Source organism: Macaca nemestrina, chromosome 6, assembly GCF_043159975.1.
Source record: "Macaca nemestrina isolate mMacNem1 chromosome 6, mMacNem.hap1, whole genome shotgun sequence".
Classification (NCBI taxonomy): Eukaryota; Metazoa; Chordata; class Mammalia; order Primates; family Cercopithecidae; genus Macaca; species Macaca nemestrina.
The window spans coordinates 166288022-166306020 of NC_092130.1; the positions used below are offsets into that span (position 1 = coordinate 166288022).

Here is a 17999-nt window from a genome sequence, read left to right on the forward strand (position 1 = left end):
ATGGTCTCTATCTCTTAACCTCGTGATCCACCCGCCTCGGCCTCCCATAGTGCTGGGATTACAGGCATGAGCCACCATGCCCGGCCAATTTCTGTATTCTTTGTATGCCTGGTGTCTGGGGCCTTGCTAACCAGTCAGAGGTTACCCCTCCCAGAGGTAGCTAATTATTCCTAGAGATGGAAAACAACTATCCTGTGACCATACTTTGTATATGCAAACCATCCAATCGAAAACCCATACCCCCAGGTGCTCCCTTTCTCAGACTCTCACCAGGGCTACTAAACTTCAGAGCACTACTCCCCTGTCCTAATCACCTGAGGGCCAGGCACCAGACCACTCTGAGACAACCCTGGAGCCAGCTGAAATTATTCAAATTAGCTGATTCTTAGCCTGCTTACCCTTTCTCACCCATTCCAGAATGCACACATCACAATCAAGGCTCTTGCCCATGCTTTCCCTTCACTCCTGCCTCCCAGCTGACCTTGGTTCTTCCTCTTGTGGCCCTGAATGCTGTAGTGTGTGCTCCTTCCTTCTGGGAACTGTGAGTAACAAACTATCCTTTCCAAAACTGAAAAGTGGTGAGAAAAGTAACATTGTTTCAACTTCTGCAAGTCTCTTTAATGTCTGTCTTAATAGAATGAAGCTAGATTTTTCAGATCTGCTTCTGTATTTAAACAGCTGCAATATCACATTCTGGAAAACTCCACAATATATTCCTGAGAGATTGAGAGTGAATAAGACAAATAAATTTAGTATTATTAAGAAATTGGTTTTGACCTCACAGATCCACTGAAGGATCACCAGACCACATTTAAGGTTTTCTTGGCCAGGCACAGTGGCTCACGTCTGTAATCCTAGCACTTTGGGAGGCCGAGGCAGGCAGATCACCTGAGGCCAGGAGCTTGAGACCAGCCTGGCTAACGTGGTGAAACCCCGTTTCTACTAAAAATACAAAAAATTAGCCGGGCGTGGTGGCACGCACCTGTAATCCCAGCTACTCAGGAGGCTGAGGCAGAAGAATCGCTTGAACCCGGGAGGCGGAGGTTGCAGTGAGTCAAGATTGCGCCATTGCACTCTACCTTGGACATCAAAAGCAAAACTCCGTCTAAAAAAAAAAAAAAATCTTTTCCAGTGGATAAATTCCTGGAAACAAGCAAGCAACCTCCTGAGATTGAACCAGGAAGAAATAAAATCCCTGAATATTAAAACGACTTAAAAGAGTGTAATTGGATTATTTGTAACTCAAAGGATAAATGCTTGAGGGGATGGATACCCCATTCCCCATGATGTACTTATTTCACATTGCATGCCTGTATCAAAACATCTCATGTATCCCATAAATATAGACACCTACTATGTACCCACATAAATTTTAAAATAAAAAAGGAAAAAAAAAACCATAAAATAAAATAAATAAAAAATAAAAAAATAAAATAAAAAAACATAAAATAAAAAAAAACATACCAATAATGAGTAACAAGATTGAATCAGTAATAAAAAATCTCCCCCCACCCCAGATGGATTCACCATCTGGTTGTGGGCTTTTCTGGGGGGAGGAGGGTAAGATTTTTATTACTGAGCCAAATTCTACCAAACACACAAAGATAGATACCAAGGGGAGTTAATACCAATCGTCATGAAACTATTCCAAAAAAGGAGGAAAGAATTCTCCCTAGCTCATTCTATGAGGCCAGTATCACTCTGATATGAAGAAATGGACAAGGACACAATAAAAAAAAAAAAAAAAAGAACTACAGACCAGTATCCCTGATGAAATTAGATGAAAAAAAAAAAAAACTCTCAACAAAATACCAGCAAATCGAATCCAACACCACATCAAAAAGATAATACACCAGGATTAGGCAGAATTTATCCGAGGGATGCAGGGATGGTTCAAACATGCAAATTAATAAATGTGATACATCACATAAACAAAATGGACAAATACCAAATGATCATCTCAATAGATACAGAAAAAGCATTTGATAAAATTCAACATCACTTCATGATAAAAATCCTCAATAAACTAGGCATAGAAGCAGCATACCTCACCTTAATAAACGCAGTATATAACAAACCTATAGCCGGCATCATACTTAACAGGGAAAACTTGAAAGCATTCCCTCTAAGAACTGGAACAAGACAGGGATATCCTCTTTCACCAAATCTTATTCAATAGAGTACTGTAAGTCCTTGCCAGAGCATCAGGCAAGAGAATTTAAAAAGGCATCCAATTTGGAAAAGAGGAAGTCAAATTATTCCTATTTACTGATGATATGGTTTTTGTTTTTTTGGTTTTTTTTTCTCTTTGAGATGGAGTCTCACCTGTCACCCAGGCTGGAGTGCAGTGGTGTTCTCGACTCACTGCAACCTCCGCCTCCCAGGCTCAAGCGATTCTCCTACCTCAGCCTCTCAAGTAGGTGGGATTACAGGCACCAGCCACAATGCCTGGCTAATTTTTGTATTTTTAGGAGAGACAGGATTTCACCATGTTGGCCAGGCTGATCTCAAACTCCTGACCTCAGGTGATCCACCGGCATCGGCTTCCCAAAGTGCTGGGATTACAGGTGTAAGCCACCACACCTGGCCTGATGATATGATTTTATACCTAGAAAATCCTAAAGACTTCACTAAAAAACTCTTAGACTTGATAAATGAATTCAGTAAAGCTTCAGGATACAAAATTAATGTACGTAAATCAGTAGTGTTTGTCTACATCAATGATTTAGCTGAGGACCAAATTAAGGAGGCAATTTCTATTTACAATAGCTACAACAAAATAAAATACCTAGGAATATATTTAACAAGTGAGGAGAACTACGAAATACTGATAAATGAAATTGTAGATGATACAAACAAATGGAAAAATATCCCATGCTCATAGATTAGAAGAATCAATATCATTAAAATGACTGTACTACCTGGCTAACACAGTGAAACCCCGTCCCTACAAAAACTACAAAAAATTAGCCAGGCTTGGTGGCGGGTGCCTGTAGTCCCAGCTACTTGGGAGGCTGAGGCAGGAGAATGGCATGAACCCAAGAGGCAGACGGGGCTTGTTGTGATCCCAGATCACGCCACTGCACTCCAGCCTGGGCAACAGAGAGACTCTGTCTCAAAAAAAAAAAAAAAAAAAAAAAGGACTGTACTACCCAATGCAATCTACAGATTCACTGCAATCCCTATCAAATTACCAACATACGTTTTTCACAGAATTAGAAAAAACTAAAAAAAAAGAAAGAAAGAGAAAACTACCCTAAAAATTCATATGGAATCAAAAAAGAGCCTGAACAGCCAAGGCAATCCTAAGAAAAAAGAACAAAGCTGATCCAGGCACGGTGGCTCACTCCTGTAATCCCAGCACTTTGGGAAGCCCAGGCAGGTGGATCACCTGACATCAGGAGTTCAAGACAAGCCTGGCCTACCAACATGGTGAAACCCCATCTCTACTAAAAATACAAAAATTAGCCGGGTGTGGCCAGGCATGGTGGCTCACAGCTGTAATCCCAGGACTTTTTGGGAGGCCAAGGCGAGTGGATCACCTGAGGTCAGGAGGTTGAGATCAACCTGGCCAACATGGTAAAACCTCGTCTCTACTAAAAATACAAAAAAAAAAAAAAAAAATTAGCCGGCTGCAATGGCAGGTGCCTGTAATCCCAGCTACTCAGAAGGCTGAGGCACAAGAATCACTTGAACCCAGGAGGCGAAGGTTGCAATGAGCTGAGATTGCACCATTGCACTCCAGCCCTGGCAACGAGTGAGACTCCATCTCAAAAAAACAAAAACAAAAACAAAATAAACAAAGCTGGAGGCATGACATTACCTTACTTCAAATTATATAACAAGGCTGTAGTAACAAAAACAGCATGGTATGGTATAAAAAATAAACACATAGATCAATGGAGCAGAATAGATAACCCAGAAATAAAGCCACATACTTCTTTGACAAAGTCAACAAAAAAATACGCTGGGGAAAGGACACCCTGTTCAATAACTGGTGCTGAGGAAACTGGATAGCCACATATAGAAGAATGAAACTGGAGCCATATATCTCACCATATGCAAAAATTAGTAACTAAAGTTGGATTAAAGACCCAAACACAAAGGCAGAAACTAAAAATACTAGAAGAAAGTAACCCCATTAAAAAAAAAGGGCCGCACCAGCTCTGGGCTCTCTGTGCCCCATGGCTTCCTTTTCCTCCACTGCAGCAGCTATGGCCGTGGTGAAGACCCTAAACCCCAAGGCCAAGGTGGCCCGAACGGAGGCGGCGCTAATGGTCAACATCAGCGTTACGCAGGGTCTGCAGGACGTGCTGAAGACCAACCTGGGGCCCAAGGGCACCATGAAGATGCTTGTTTCTGGCGCTGGAGACATCAAGCTTACTAAAGATGGCAATGTGCTGCTTCACGAAATGCAAATTCAACACACAACAGCTTCCTTAATAGCAAAGGTAGCAACAGCCCAGGATGATATAACTGGTGATAGTATAACTTCCAATGTCCTAATCATTGAAGAGCTACTGAAACAGGCGGATCTCTACATTTCTGAAGGCCTTCATCCCAGAATAATCACTGGAGGATTTGAAGCTGCAAAGGAAAAGGCCCTTCAGTTTTTGGAAGAAGTCAAAGTAAGGAAAGAGATGGACAGGGAAACACTTATAAATGTGGCCAGAACTTCTCTTGGCACTAAAGTTCATGCTGAACTTGCAGATGCCTTAACAGAGGCTGTGGTGAACTCCATTTTGGCCATTAAAAGATAAGATGAACCTATTGATCTCTTCATGGTTGTGATCATGGAGATGAAACATAAATCTGAAACTGATACGAGCTTAATCAGAGGGCTTGTTTTGGACCACGGAGCACAGCATCCTGATAGGAAGAAAAGGGTGGAGGATATATACATTCTCAAGTGTAATGTGTCATTAGAATATGATAAAACAGAAGTGAATTCTGGCTTTTTTTTTTTTAACAAGAGTGCAGAAGAGAGAAAAACTCATAAAAGCTGAAAGAAAATTCATTGAAGATAAGAGTTAAAAAAAAAAAAAGAACTGAAAAGGAAAGTCTGTGGTGATTCAGATAAAGGATTTGTTGTTATTAATCAAGAGGGAATTGACCCCCTTTCCTTAGATGCTTTTGCAAAAGAAGGCATAGTCACTCTGCACAGAGATAAAAGGAGAAATATGGAGAGGCCAACTCTTGCTTGTGGTGAGGTAGCCCTGAATTCTTTTGACAACCTAAATCCTGACTGCTTGGGACATGCAGGACTTGTATACAAATATACATTGGGAGAAGAGAAGTGCACCTTTATTGAGAAATGTAACAAAACTCACTGTCACATTATTGATCAAAGGACCAAATAAGCACACACTCATTCAGCTCAAAAGATGCAGTAAGGGATGGCTTGAGGGCTGTCAAAAATGCTGTTGATGAGGGCTGTGTGTTTCCAGGTGCTGGTGCTGTGGAAGTGGCAATGGCAGATGCCCTGATTAAATATAAGCCCAGCGTAAAGGGCAGGGCACAGCTTGGAGTCCAAGCACTTGCTGATGTGTTGCTCATTTTTCCAAAGGTTCTTGCTCAGAACTCTGGTTTTGACCTTCAGGAAATATTAGTTAAAATTCAAGCACAATGTTCAGAATCAGGTCAGCTTGTGGGTGTGGACCTGGACACAGGTGAGCCAATGGTAGCAGCAGAAGTAGGCATATGGGATAACTATTGTGTAAAGAAACAGCTTCTTCACTCCTGCACTGTGATTGCCACCAATATTCTCTTGGTTGATGAGATCATGCAAGCTGGAATGTCTTCTCTGAAAGGTTGAATTGAAGCTTCCCCTGTATCTGAATCTTGAAGACTTTGCAAAGTGATCCTGAGGAATACAGCTGTGGAATTTTTGTCCAAGCTTCAGATGATTTTCAGAGGAATTTTCCCATATGAAAAAAGGAGAGAACACTAGCATCTGTTGAAATTCAGAAGTTCTGAACTTATAATTACAGTATTTTTTAAAATTGCACTGAAGTATACGCACATAAAGCAGGTATTTCATCCAGTGAACAGGATATTTGGATTTAGCGGCAGTGACATAAAATTCCTGTTAGATAAACATATGTTACCTACATTATTATTAAATATTCCTTGGAAAAAATGGGCAAAGGACAGGAACAGACATTTCTCAAAAGAAAACATGCAAGTGATCAACAAACATATGAAAAAATGCTCAACATCACTAATCATCAGAGAAATGCAAATTAAAATCATAATGAGATACCATCTTATGCCACCAGAATGGCTATTATTACAATGTCAGAAAACAACAGATGTTGGCAAAGATGTGGAGACAAAGGAATGCTTTATGCATTGTTGGTGGGAATGTAAATTAACACAACCTTTATGGAAAACAATATGGGGATTTCTCAAATAACTAAAATAGAACTACCATATGACCCAGCAATGTCACCAGTAGGTATTTATCTGAAGGGACAGAAATCAACATATCAAAAAGATACTTGCACTCATATGTTTATCACAGCACTATTCACAATAGCAAAGATATATAATTAAAGTAAGTGTCCATCAGCTGAAGATTGTATACACACGCACACACACACTCATCATGGAATACTACTCAGCCCTAAAAAAGAATGAAGTCATATCTTTTGCAGCAACATGGATAGAACTGGAGGCCATTATCCTAACTGAAATAACTCAGAAAGTCAAATATTGCATGTTCTCACTTATAAGTGGGAGCTAAACAGTAGGAACATATGGACACACAGAGTAGAATAATAGACACTGAAGCCTGCACAAGGTGGGAGTGTGGGAGGGGAATGAGGGTTGATAAATCACCTGTTGAGCACAATGTTCACTATTCAGGTAATGGGTACACTAAAAACCCAGACTTCACTACTATGCAAAATCTGCACTTTTGTCCCCTAAATATATTTTAAAAAATTTTGTTTAAAGATTGCCTTATTTGGCTGGGCATGGTGGCTCACGTCTGTAACCCCAGCACTTTGGGAGGCCAAGGCAGGTGGATCACCTGAGGTCGGGATTTCGAGACCAACTTGACCAACATAGAGAAACATCGTCTCTAATAAAAATACAAAGTTAGCCGGGCGTGGTGGCACATGCCTGTAATCCCAGCTACTTGGGAGGCTGAGACAGAAGAATTGCTTGAACCTGGGAGGCGGAGGTTGCGGTGAGCCGAGATCGCGCCATTGCACTCCAGCAATAAGAGCGAAACTCTGTCTCAAAAAAAAAAAAAAGGCCGGGCGCGGTGGCTCAAGCCTGTAATCCCAGCAATTTGGGAGGCCGAGACGGGCGGATCACAAAGTCAGGAGATCGAGACCATCCTGGCTAACACAGTGAAACCCCGTCTCTACTAAAAAATACAAAAAAAAAAAAAAAAAAAAAACTAGCCGGGCGAGGTGGCGGGCGCCTGTAGTCCCAGCTACTCGGGAGGCTGAGGCAGGAGAATGGCGGGAACCCGGGAGGCGGAGCTTGCAGTGAGCTGAGATCTGGCCACTGCACTCCAGTCTGGGCGACAGAGCGAGACTCCGTCTCAAAAAAAAAAAAAAAAAAAAAAAAAAAAAGATTGTCTTCTTCATTTTTTGAATGGTCATAATCTTAATGCAGGTCCTCTAGAAAACAGAGCATTATACTTTGAGAGATGAAAACCCAGAACAAAGAGTGAGAGAAAAAAGATTTGAGGCAAGGAAAAGAGCTGAAGCAAAGTGACACAATGTGCTACTGTGTTGGCTACCACTTCATCCAAAACTTTAGAAAACAGACACACAAATATGTCAGGTCATTCAGCCACATGTGCTGCCTAGCACATGAGAGTTCTCCAGAAGGGCTGCAAGGAAGAACTGCACCTCAGAGTTTCCGTGGGAGAGAGAATCTTGCTGCCTGCCTCCCTCTATTTCCTAGTTCCTATTAATCAAGGGTCTTCCCAAAGAAAGCTAACTCGTCCACATTTTTGAATAGTGTCATCAAGTCCTTCAGCAGCCACTCAGGAGGCCAAATTCAGTTCTGCATGGTGTATGCAGTGTTTCATCCAAGCCCAGAGTTGGGGCGTGATGCAGTACATAGGGCATGTGAATTGGAAAAGAAGTCAGATTATCCCTTTTCAAGCCTGGGCATTCTACTCAGATTTCAGCCAGCCTGACAAAGATGGTAGAGAAGGCTCGGTCTGGAAAGTGGGTGAAACCTTCAGAAGGAAAGAGGGTGGGCTCAGGGGTTCATGCCTATAATCCCAGCACTTTGGGAAGTCAAAGCAGGAGGACTGCTTGAGCCCAGGAGTTTCAGATCAGCCTGGGCAATATGGCAAGACCCCGACTCTACCAAAAATTTAAAAACTTTAAAAGGCTGCAGGGCAGTCGAGGGAAGCAGTCTGAAAGTGTCTAACACTGTAACTGACATTTGTATAATGCTCAGAACTACTGCTCTAAGTACAGAGGTGGCTCTCCTGAAGTGGTAACATTTCTTTTTTTATTTTTATTTTTATTTATTTATTTATTTATTTATTTATTTATTTATTTATTTATTTTTGAGACGGAGTCTCTCACCATGCCCCAGGCTGGAGTGCAGTGGCGCGATCTCGGCTCACTGCAAGCTCTGCCTCCTGGGTTCACGTCATTCTCCTGCCTCAGCCTCCCGAGTAGCTGGGACTACAGGCGCCCGCCACCATGCCCAGCTAATTTTTTGTATTTTCAGTGGAGACGGGGTTTCACTGTGTTAGCCAGGATGGTCCCAATCTCCTGACCTCTTGATCCACCCGCCTTGGCCTCCCAAAGTGCTGGGATTACAGGCGTGAGCCACCGTGCCTGGCCAAGTGGTAACATTTCTTGAAAGGAATATAATCTATGAAGATTATTGGGAGAGTACATTTTAATAGTCATATAAATAATCACATTTTAAATGAAATACAATGAACATATGTAGTAACTGAATAACATAATTTATCCAACTTGAACCTTGACAGATGAGTCTTAGGCTATAGCAACTAGTCTTAGCCTATAACAAATATGATGCAATGGATAGTATGCTTGATATTCACTGTATCCAACTCTCAATGCTATTTAATACACTGTATTATTCAGACTCCAATTTGCTTAAAAATCAGTTGGAGTGAATTATACTACAGTTTGTTTTGCTAATGAAATATGTAAAACCTTTGAAATCACTGTGAAAAGAATGAGAACTCGAGATACATTCATAATGGCAGTCAAATTGAGAGCTCTTCCAGGTAACGTTTCACTAAAATAACACTGGAAAATGGCTTGAGATGGAAGCTGGCATGGGTTGTGCTTATTACAAAACCATTTTGCACTTGCTATTTTGAAGAACAAAAAGTATAAGCTCTACTAGTTAATACTCAAAAACAAGGCAAATCATTGCTTCCTGCTAACAGTCTTAAATATTGAACTATGGAACATGTTTGTTTCCACTGAATCTCTCTTGAGATTTCAAATTACTTATTCCTGTTGTATTCATTGTGACTTTCAAGGTTTATCACATGACTTGCCATGGGTGTGTGTATGTGTGTGTTTAAAGAGTAGTTATTTCAAGTGGCTTGTGGAAGAGCAGAAATCCTCAGCAAACAATATGAAAACTGTGTAAACAATTGAGAATGTATATATAAGTTGTCACCTTTACAGCAAACTGGAGTTTTCAGCTGAACAAGACAAAGTATACTAGGCATGGCTGCAGGAACAGCATTCCCCAAGGCCTTACCAGCAGTAAAGCATTACCTACAAATCCCATGAGATGGAGGCAGATAATGAAGAATGCAGTTCTAACGGCCAGGAGTCACACCAAACTATTTCTCATGCAGCTCTCTAAGATCCACGCAGTTTATCATGTCCCCTTGATTCAGAATTCATTCTTTTGCTGATACCTAAGCACCCATGACTTTCAAATATTAATCTCCAACCCCAGCGTCTCTACAACTTCCAAACCGTGTATTCACAGTGGGACCTCAAAATCATCATGTCTCAAAAAGAATCTATCACCTATTCTTGCAAGTCTACCTTCCTTTCTATATTTTCTATTTTAGTTGATCATATTGCAATCCATTTACTCTCTTAAGCTAGTTATTTCATGCATCCCTTCAAAAATATTTTTTCATATAGTAGGTCCTGGGGATACAACAGTAAACAAAGCAAAATCCCTTTCCTCATGGATCTTATATTCTAGTGAAATAGACAAGAAATTGTGTGTGTGTATATGTGTGTGTCAAGTTCAGTGGGAAAAAAATGAAGGAGAATAAAGGGATAGTGACTGACAGATATTTTGTTTGTTGTTGTTGTTGTTTTTACTTTGCGTTCCAGGATACATGTGCAGAACGCACAGGTTTGTCACATAGGTGTGTGTGTGCTGTGGCAGTTTGTCACATAGGGGTGTGTGTGCTGTGGTGGTTTGTCACATAGGTGTGTGTGTGCTGTGGCAGTTTGTCACATAGGGGTGTGTGTGCTGTGGCGGTTCGTCACATAGGGGTGTGTGAGCTGTGGTGGTTTGTCACATAGGGGTGTGTGTGTGTACTGTGTCACACATAGCGTGTGACAAACCACCACAGCTCACACACACCTATATGACAAACCGCCACAGCACACACAAACACCTATGTGACAAACTGCCACAGCACACACACACCCCCACGTGACAAACAGCCACAGCTCACACACCCCTATGTGACAAACCACCACAGCTCACACGCCATGTGACAAACCGCCACAGCACACACACACGTGACAAACCACCACAGCACACACACCCCATGTGACCAACCGCCACAGCACACACACCCCTTTCATTTTATCTCATTCTACCTCCCATAATTCCCACTGAAGTCATTCTTTCAGATTCAAATGACTGTTCCCCATTCACTATTAGTAATGCTCTTCACAATGTGGTACAGGCTATCTTTTTTTTTTTTTTTTTTTTTGAGACAGAGTTTTGCTCTGTCGGTCAGGCCAGGTTGGAGTACAGTGGCACGATCTCAGTTCACTGCAACCTCCACCTCCAGGCTCAAGCAGTTCTCCTGCCTCAGCCTCCCAAGTAGCTGGGATTACAGGTGTGTGCCACCATGCCTGGCTAATTTTTGTAGTTTTAATAGAGACAAGGTTTCACCATGTTGGCCAGGCTGGTCTCTAACTCCTGACCTCAGGTAATCTGCCTGCCTCGGCCTCCCAAAGTGCCAGGCTACCTTTTAAACTCTAACTTCTACCAATCCCACTCCCCAATCCACTCCCTATGAGGATTGACTTTTTTCCCATCTCCATTGGTTCCCAATGTAGATTGGTATAACATTGCTTTATTAGTATTTGGTTTTCATTAGGCCTCCTATTACAGTGTGATCTCGAGTGCAGACTGTATCATTCATCTTTACATCCCCACATCTAGCCCAGTTCCTGGCATGTAGTAAGTAACTAGTAAATGTTTGCTTGTTTCATCTGAAATTAATAAAAATTTATTGAAGTTTAATTTCCTCCTTGTTCTTTGGGTTTTTGTTTTGTTTTGTTTTAGTTGGAGTTTGAGTTTTATTTATTTATTTTTTTTGAGGCAGAGTCTCGCTCTGTTGCCAGGTTGGAGTGCAGTGGCGTAATCTCGGCTCACTGCAATCTCCCCCTCCCAGGTTGAAGCGGTTCTCCTGCCTCAACCTCCTGAGTAGCTGGGACGACAGCCATGCGCCACCACGCCCAGCTAATTTTTGTATTTTTAGTAGAGATGGGGTTTCACCATGTTGGCCAGGATGGTCTCCATCTCTTGACCTCGTGATCTGCCCGCCTCCATGTCCCAAAGTGCTGATAACAGGCGTAAGCCACCATGCCTGGCCTATTTCCTCCTTTTTCTTTTAATGAAAGTTAGCTCTGTAAAAATTTCAGAGTATCTTTATGACTATTATCCTTGGAGACATCCCAGCAGTGTGAAATTATGGAGACCACGCAGCTGACAGGAATTTTTTTCCCCAGGTGTCATAATAATTGCTAGTGAGTTTCCCAAAAGCTTTGTGAAGGCCAGGTAAACATGGTCAGCTGTGGTGCCTGCTCTAAGATTTTTGACAAATAAGAGATGAAGGCTGGCAGAGCCCATGCTTCTGAAATGCTCTCATATCTGAAATAATGTATGGCAGGGTAATGACAAAAGTAGCAACTAAAGAAACCTCTTAAACCTGTCTTTCTCTTACCCTGTTATATAAAGGCTTTTGTTGAAGACTGTCAATTCTCATAACCCAGTAATGAATCATGGTTAAACTAACAAAACACATACAGCAAAACAAAAGCAAAAACTGTGATTCTGGTGATACCACTAGAGAAAAGCTCAAGGCCAACTTTATTTAATCCTTCCTGTAGCATCCTCAAGAGACAGAAAATTAGATCAGGTGCAATGGCTCACACCTGTAATTCCAGCACTTTGGGAGGCTAAGGTGGGTGGATCATTTGAGGTCAGGAGTTGGAGACCAGCCTGGCCAATGTGGTGAAACCCCGCCTCTACTAAAAATACAAAAATTAGCCAGGTATGGTGGTGGGCACCTGTAGTCCCAGCTACCCGGGAGGCTAAGGCAGGAGAATCACTTGAACCTGGGAGGTGGAGATTGCAGTGAGCCGAGATTGTGCTACTGCACTCCAGTCTAGGTGACAGAGCGAGACTCCATCTCAAAAAAAAAAAAAAAAAAGAGAAAATTAGAGCAGCAGTTCAATTATCTTCTAGTGATATCAAAAGTAGAACTCAGGTCTTCTGACTTCTACTATGTATTTATTTAAAAAAAATAAACCTACCCAGGAATTATTTGGATAAAATATAAAAAGTACTTCAGATGATGCTGTTTTGACTGTAATAAACTAGGGCAAAATTATTTAAAGTTTTAAATATTGAATGGGAATTTCAGATCTTTGTAAATGAAATGATCTATGAACTATTATATCACCATCATTTCTATCTAATAAAGTAACCATTTGAAAATCATTTCTGTCCAATAACCATTTGGAAAATATTATCTACCCTTTTGAACAAATTAAAATCTTATATTAAATGTTGAAGGCTGGGTACGGTGGCTTATGCCTGTAATCCCAGCACTTTGGGAGGCTGAGGAGGGTGGATCACTTGAGGTCAGGAGTTCAAGACCAGCCTGGCAAACAAGGTGAAACCCCATTTCTACTAAACATACAAAAATTAGCCAGGTGTGGTGCTGTGTACCTATAGTCCCAGCTACTTGGGAGGCTGAGGTAGGAGGATCACCTAAGCCTGGAAGGTCGAGATTGCAGTGAGCTGTGATCATGCCACTGCACTGTATAACCTGGGCAACAGAGGGAGACTCCATCAAAAAAATAAAACAAAACAAAACAAAAGAAGTTTAAATAATTCTTCAATTACATTGATACCAATTTTTGTTTTTAGCAGGAAGAACATTCCCTTAAGCCCATAGTAGAGAACAGCCAGATATATTTTCAGCTTAGCACTACGAGAATTAGAAGATATTTTTCAACTTAATGTAGGTGCTGGGTAAATACTGTCTGGGAACGTTTTAAGACAATAAATCTGATCTTGGTTAACTCACTAGTGATTTTTTAAATTCTGCTTTTCACTAAGGGGGAAAAGCTCTTGCAAAAGGTATAGTTTCTGTTTTAAAAATAATTTAATTTCTCTCTGTGTGAAAGGAATACATTTTCTTACAAAATAACAGATTTTGAAAACAGGAGCTTAATACCTGTTAGGGTAGAAAACAGTTCTGTGCTTCCATTTGCTTTTTTTCTGACTATCATTTCCAAGCAGACTTTGTTTTATTAAGAAGAAAGTAGGCTCAAGATAATAAGAAAGGTGCAGCGCTGGGGGCACGCCTCTTCTGCAGGTACAGATGTCACTTATGCTGTGTCATCCAGTTTCATAAACAAGTATTTTACCAGAGAGAAACTAAGAGTTTTGTTTCATATGGTATTTCCCAATGTTTATGTAGTGAAATGACTTCCCTGTTTTATAATGAGCTACTCAGAGTATAGATATTGAAATTCTCACTATGTTAATATTAACAAACCCTTGGAGAGTTGCTGAGGAAAGGATTGGGAAGAATCAGAGAAAGATTGCCTTTGAAAACAGTCCTTTACACAATGAAGAAAGTGAAAACACGACCCACAGAATGGGAGAAAACATTTGCAAATCATATACTAATAAGGGACTTGTATCAGAATATGTAAATAACTCTTTTACCTCAACAGTAAAAAGAAAAATAACCCAACTTTTAAAACATGGGCAAAGAGGCCAGGCATGGTGACTCACGCCTGTAATCCCAGCACTTTGGGAGGCTGAGGCAAGCCGATCATCTGAGGTCAGGATTTCAAGACCAGCCTGGCTAACATGGTAAAACCCCATCTCTACTTAAAATACAAAAATTAGCTGGGTAGTGGCACATGTCTGTAATCCCAGCTACTCAGGAGGCTGAGGCAGGAAAATCACTTGAACCCAGGAGGCAGACGTTGCGGTGAGCTGAGATCATGCCACTGCACTGCAACCTGGGTAACAAGGTGAGACTCCATCTGATATGGTTTGGTTGTGTCCCCACCCAAGTGTCATCTCAAATTGTAGCTCTCATAATTCCCGTATGTTGTGGGAGGGACCTGGTGGGAGATAATTGAATCATGGGGGTGGTTTCCCCCACACTGTTCTTGTGGCAGTGAATAAATCTAACAAGATCTGATGGTTTTATAAGGGGTTGCCCCTTTCACTTGGCTCTCATTTTTCCTTTTGCCTGCCGCCATGTAAGATGTGCCTTTCGCCTTCTGCCATAATTGTGAGGCACCCCCAGCCACGTGGAACTGAGTCCATGAAACCTCTTTTTCTTTATAAATTACCCAGTCTCAGGGATGTCTTTATCAGCAGCATGAAAATGGACAAATAAACTGTCTCAAAAAAAGGGGGGCAAACAATTCAAATAGACATTTCTCCAAAGAAGGTAACACGTGGCTAATAAATATATGAAAAAAATGCTCAACATTATTAGTTATCAGGAATATCTAAGTGCAAATCAAAACCATGATGAGATACAACTTCACACCCCCTAGAATGACTGCCGTCAAGAACACAGACAATAACAAATGTTGGAGAGGATGTAGAGAAATTAGAACCTTTGTACATGTGAGAATGTAAAATAGTGCCACTGCTTTGGAAAAGTATCTGTCAGTTCCTCAAAATGTTAAACAAAGAAATAGTATAGCCCAGCAATTCCACTCCTAGGTATATACCCAAGAGACCTGAAAACATCCCCATACAAAAATCTTATACATGGAAGCTCATAGCAACATTATTTGTAATAGACAAAAAATAGAAACAACTCAAATATCCATCAACTGACGAATAGATCAATAAAATGGAGTATATCGGTTGGGATGGTGGCTCATGTCTGTAATCCCATCACTTTGGGAGGCTGAGGCAGGTGGATCACTTGAGCCCAGGAGTTCAATAACAGACTGACCCACATGGCAAAACCTCGTTGCTACAAAAAATTAGCCGCGTGTTGTGGCACATGCCTGTAGTCCCAGCTACCTGGGAGGCTGAGGTGAGAGGCTCGTTTGAGCCCTGAAGGTTGAGGCTGCAATGAGCCATGATTGCACCACTGTACTCCAGCCTGGGTGGTGGAGTGAGACCCTGTCTCAAAACAAACAAAAAAAGTTCAAACAATGGACTATTATTTGTCAGTAAAAAGAAATGAAGTAGTGATGCATATTACTACATGGATAATCCTTCCAAATATTATGCTACCTGAAAGAAGCCAGTCACAAAGGACCCTATAGTGTATGATTCCCATCTATATGAAATGTTCAGAATAGGCAAATCTATAAAGACAAAGTAAATTTGTGGTTGCTGGAGGCTGAGGGGTTGGGGAATGGGGATTGAATGCTAGTGGATACAGAGCTTTATTTGATGGTACTAAAAATGTTCCAAATTTAGATCGTGGTAAAAGTTCCACAACTTTGTGAATATATTACAATCCACTGAATTATACGTTTTAAAATGTGAATTTAATGATATGTAAACTCAATAAAGCTATTTTTAAAATCTCTTTGAAAGCTTAAAAAGGAAAAAATTGATAACATTACTTTAAATTTTATGAATATTGTTTTCGTTGGTAACAGAAGCCGAGGAGAAAACATGAACAAAAATTGGTGAAGGCCATCATCGGACCTAGTAGTTGCATCCTGTTCAGCACCACAGACAGCTCCCTCGCAAATGCCGTTCTTTCAAAAGGCAGCATACAAAAGGCAGCTACTGAGACTCTGCAGCGTTTTCTAAAAGTGACATTTCTATTACACATTTCTTCTTTTCAGCACTGCCATACGTAATGGCATCCATTATTGCTTTCATGTGTACATTCTGTGATATAGCATCAATCTGCTACACTACCCCATTAATCCCTTCATTTAACAAAACACGTTGTTATATGCCAGATACTCTCAGACAAGTCACTTACTCTATTAGCTTCTTTTCCTTATCCAAAACTTGTAGATAATTACACATGTTTGATAAACTAGGACAGTATTTGTGAAATAATCCCTATTGCTTGTATTCATTTGAACACGTTATCCCATTGCATTATTATGAAATTTATTTTATTCTTGGGAGCACAGAATATCTTGTTACATTAGAAGCCCAGATGAGTGTCCTGGATATACTCAGGTTTAGGATTCATTCAGTTAAGTTTTCATGGTAAGAATGGCCTTTTAAAAATAAATTTTATTGCATATATTTAAGGTATACAACATGTTCTGGGATACATATAGTAAAATAGTTACTATAGTAAAGCAAAATTAACATATGAATCATCTCATATAGTTCCTCACCCCACCCCCCCCCATTTTTTTTCTGGCAAGAGTTCCTGAAATCTACTCTTTAAGTAAAAATCCTAATTACAGTATTATTAACTACAGTCCTGTTTTACATCCTACATCTCTGCTACTTTTTAGCCTGTGATCTCCCCATTTGTACTCCACCACACCCGATAGCTGCCATTTTATTTAGTGTGTATTTGACTTATTTTTTTTTTTTTTTGATTTCACGTATGAGATCATGCAGTATTTTTCTGTGTCTGGCTTATTTCACTTAGCATAATGTCCTTCAGATTCATCCGTCTTGTGGCAAATGCCAGGATTTCCTTTTTAAGGCTGAATACTCTCTCTCTCTCTCTCTCTCTGTGTGTGTGTGTGTGTGTGTGTGTGTGTGTCATTTATTTGCTCACCTATCAATGCACACCTTGGTTGTTTCCAGATCTTGGCTATTGTGACTAATGCTGCAATGAACACAACAGTGCAGATATATAAACTTAACTGAACTCTTGCCAGAAAAAATGGGGGATGGGGTTGGGGTAATTATATGAGATGATTCATATGTTAATTTGCTTGACTATAGTAACTGTTTTACTATATTTATCTCGGAACATGTTGTACACCTTAAATATATGCAATAAGATTTATTTTTTAAAGACCATTCGTACCATGAAAATTTAACAATGCTGCAATGAACACAACAGTGCAGATATCTTTATGAGGTGGTGATTTCAACTCCTTTGGGTATATATCCAGAAGAGAAATTGTTGGATTATATGATAGTCCTATTTTTGATTTAGGAACCTCCATACTCTTTTCCACAGTGGCTTCATCAATCTATATTCCCACCACCATTGTACCAGGGTTCCCTTCTCCCTGCATTTTCTCCAACATTTATCTCTTGCCTTTTTGATAATAGCCATCCTAATAAGTATGAGGTGATATTTCATAGTGATTTGATTTGCATTTCCCTGATGAGTAGCGACGTTGAGCATCTTTTCATATACCTGCCCTTCTTCAGCATGCTTCAGATGGGTGCAAATTCCCAAGACATAGCTGTGGATCTGGCCTGGAAATGGGCCCATTTTTAAGGATGATGAAAGAATTGCAAGCTATGTATCTAATCCATCACCTTCCTAAATGCAGTCCAATGCTGAAGTTCAACACAAAATTGCAGATACATGTCCCTAC

The 17999-nt window shown here is 40.6% G+C and overlaps 1 long non-coding RNA gene and 1 pseudogene across 1 annotated transcript in view; one reads left to right on the forward strand and one right to left on the reverse strand.

The window, feature by feature from the left end:
* Positions 1-17999, reverse strand: part of LOC139363918 (uncharacterized) — a 46198-nt gene that overhangs the window by 16574 nt on the left and 11625 nt on the right. The window lies entirely within an intron of this gene.
* LOC105492323 (T-complex protein 1 subunit zeta pseudogene) lies at positions 4215-5996 on the forward strand (annotated as a pseudogene).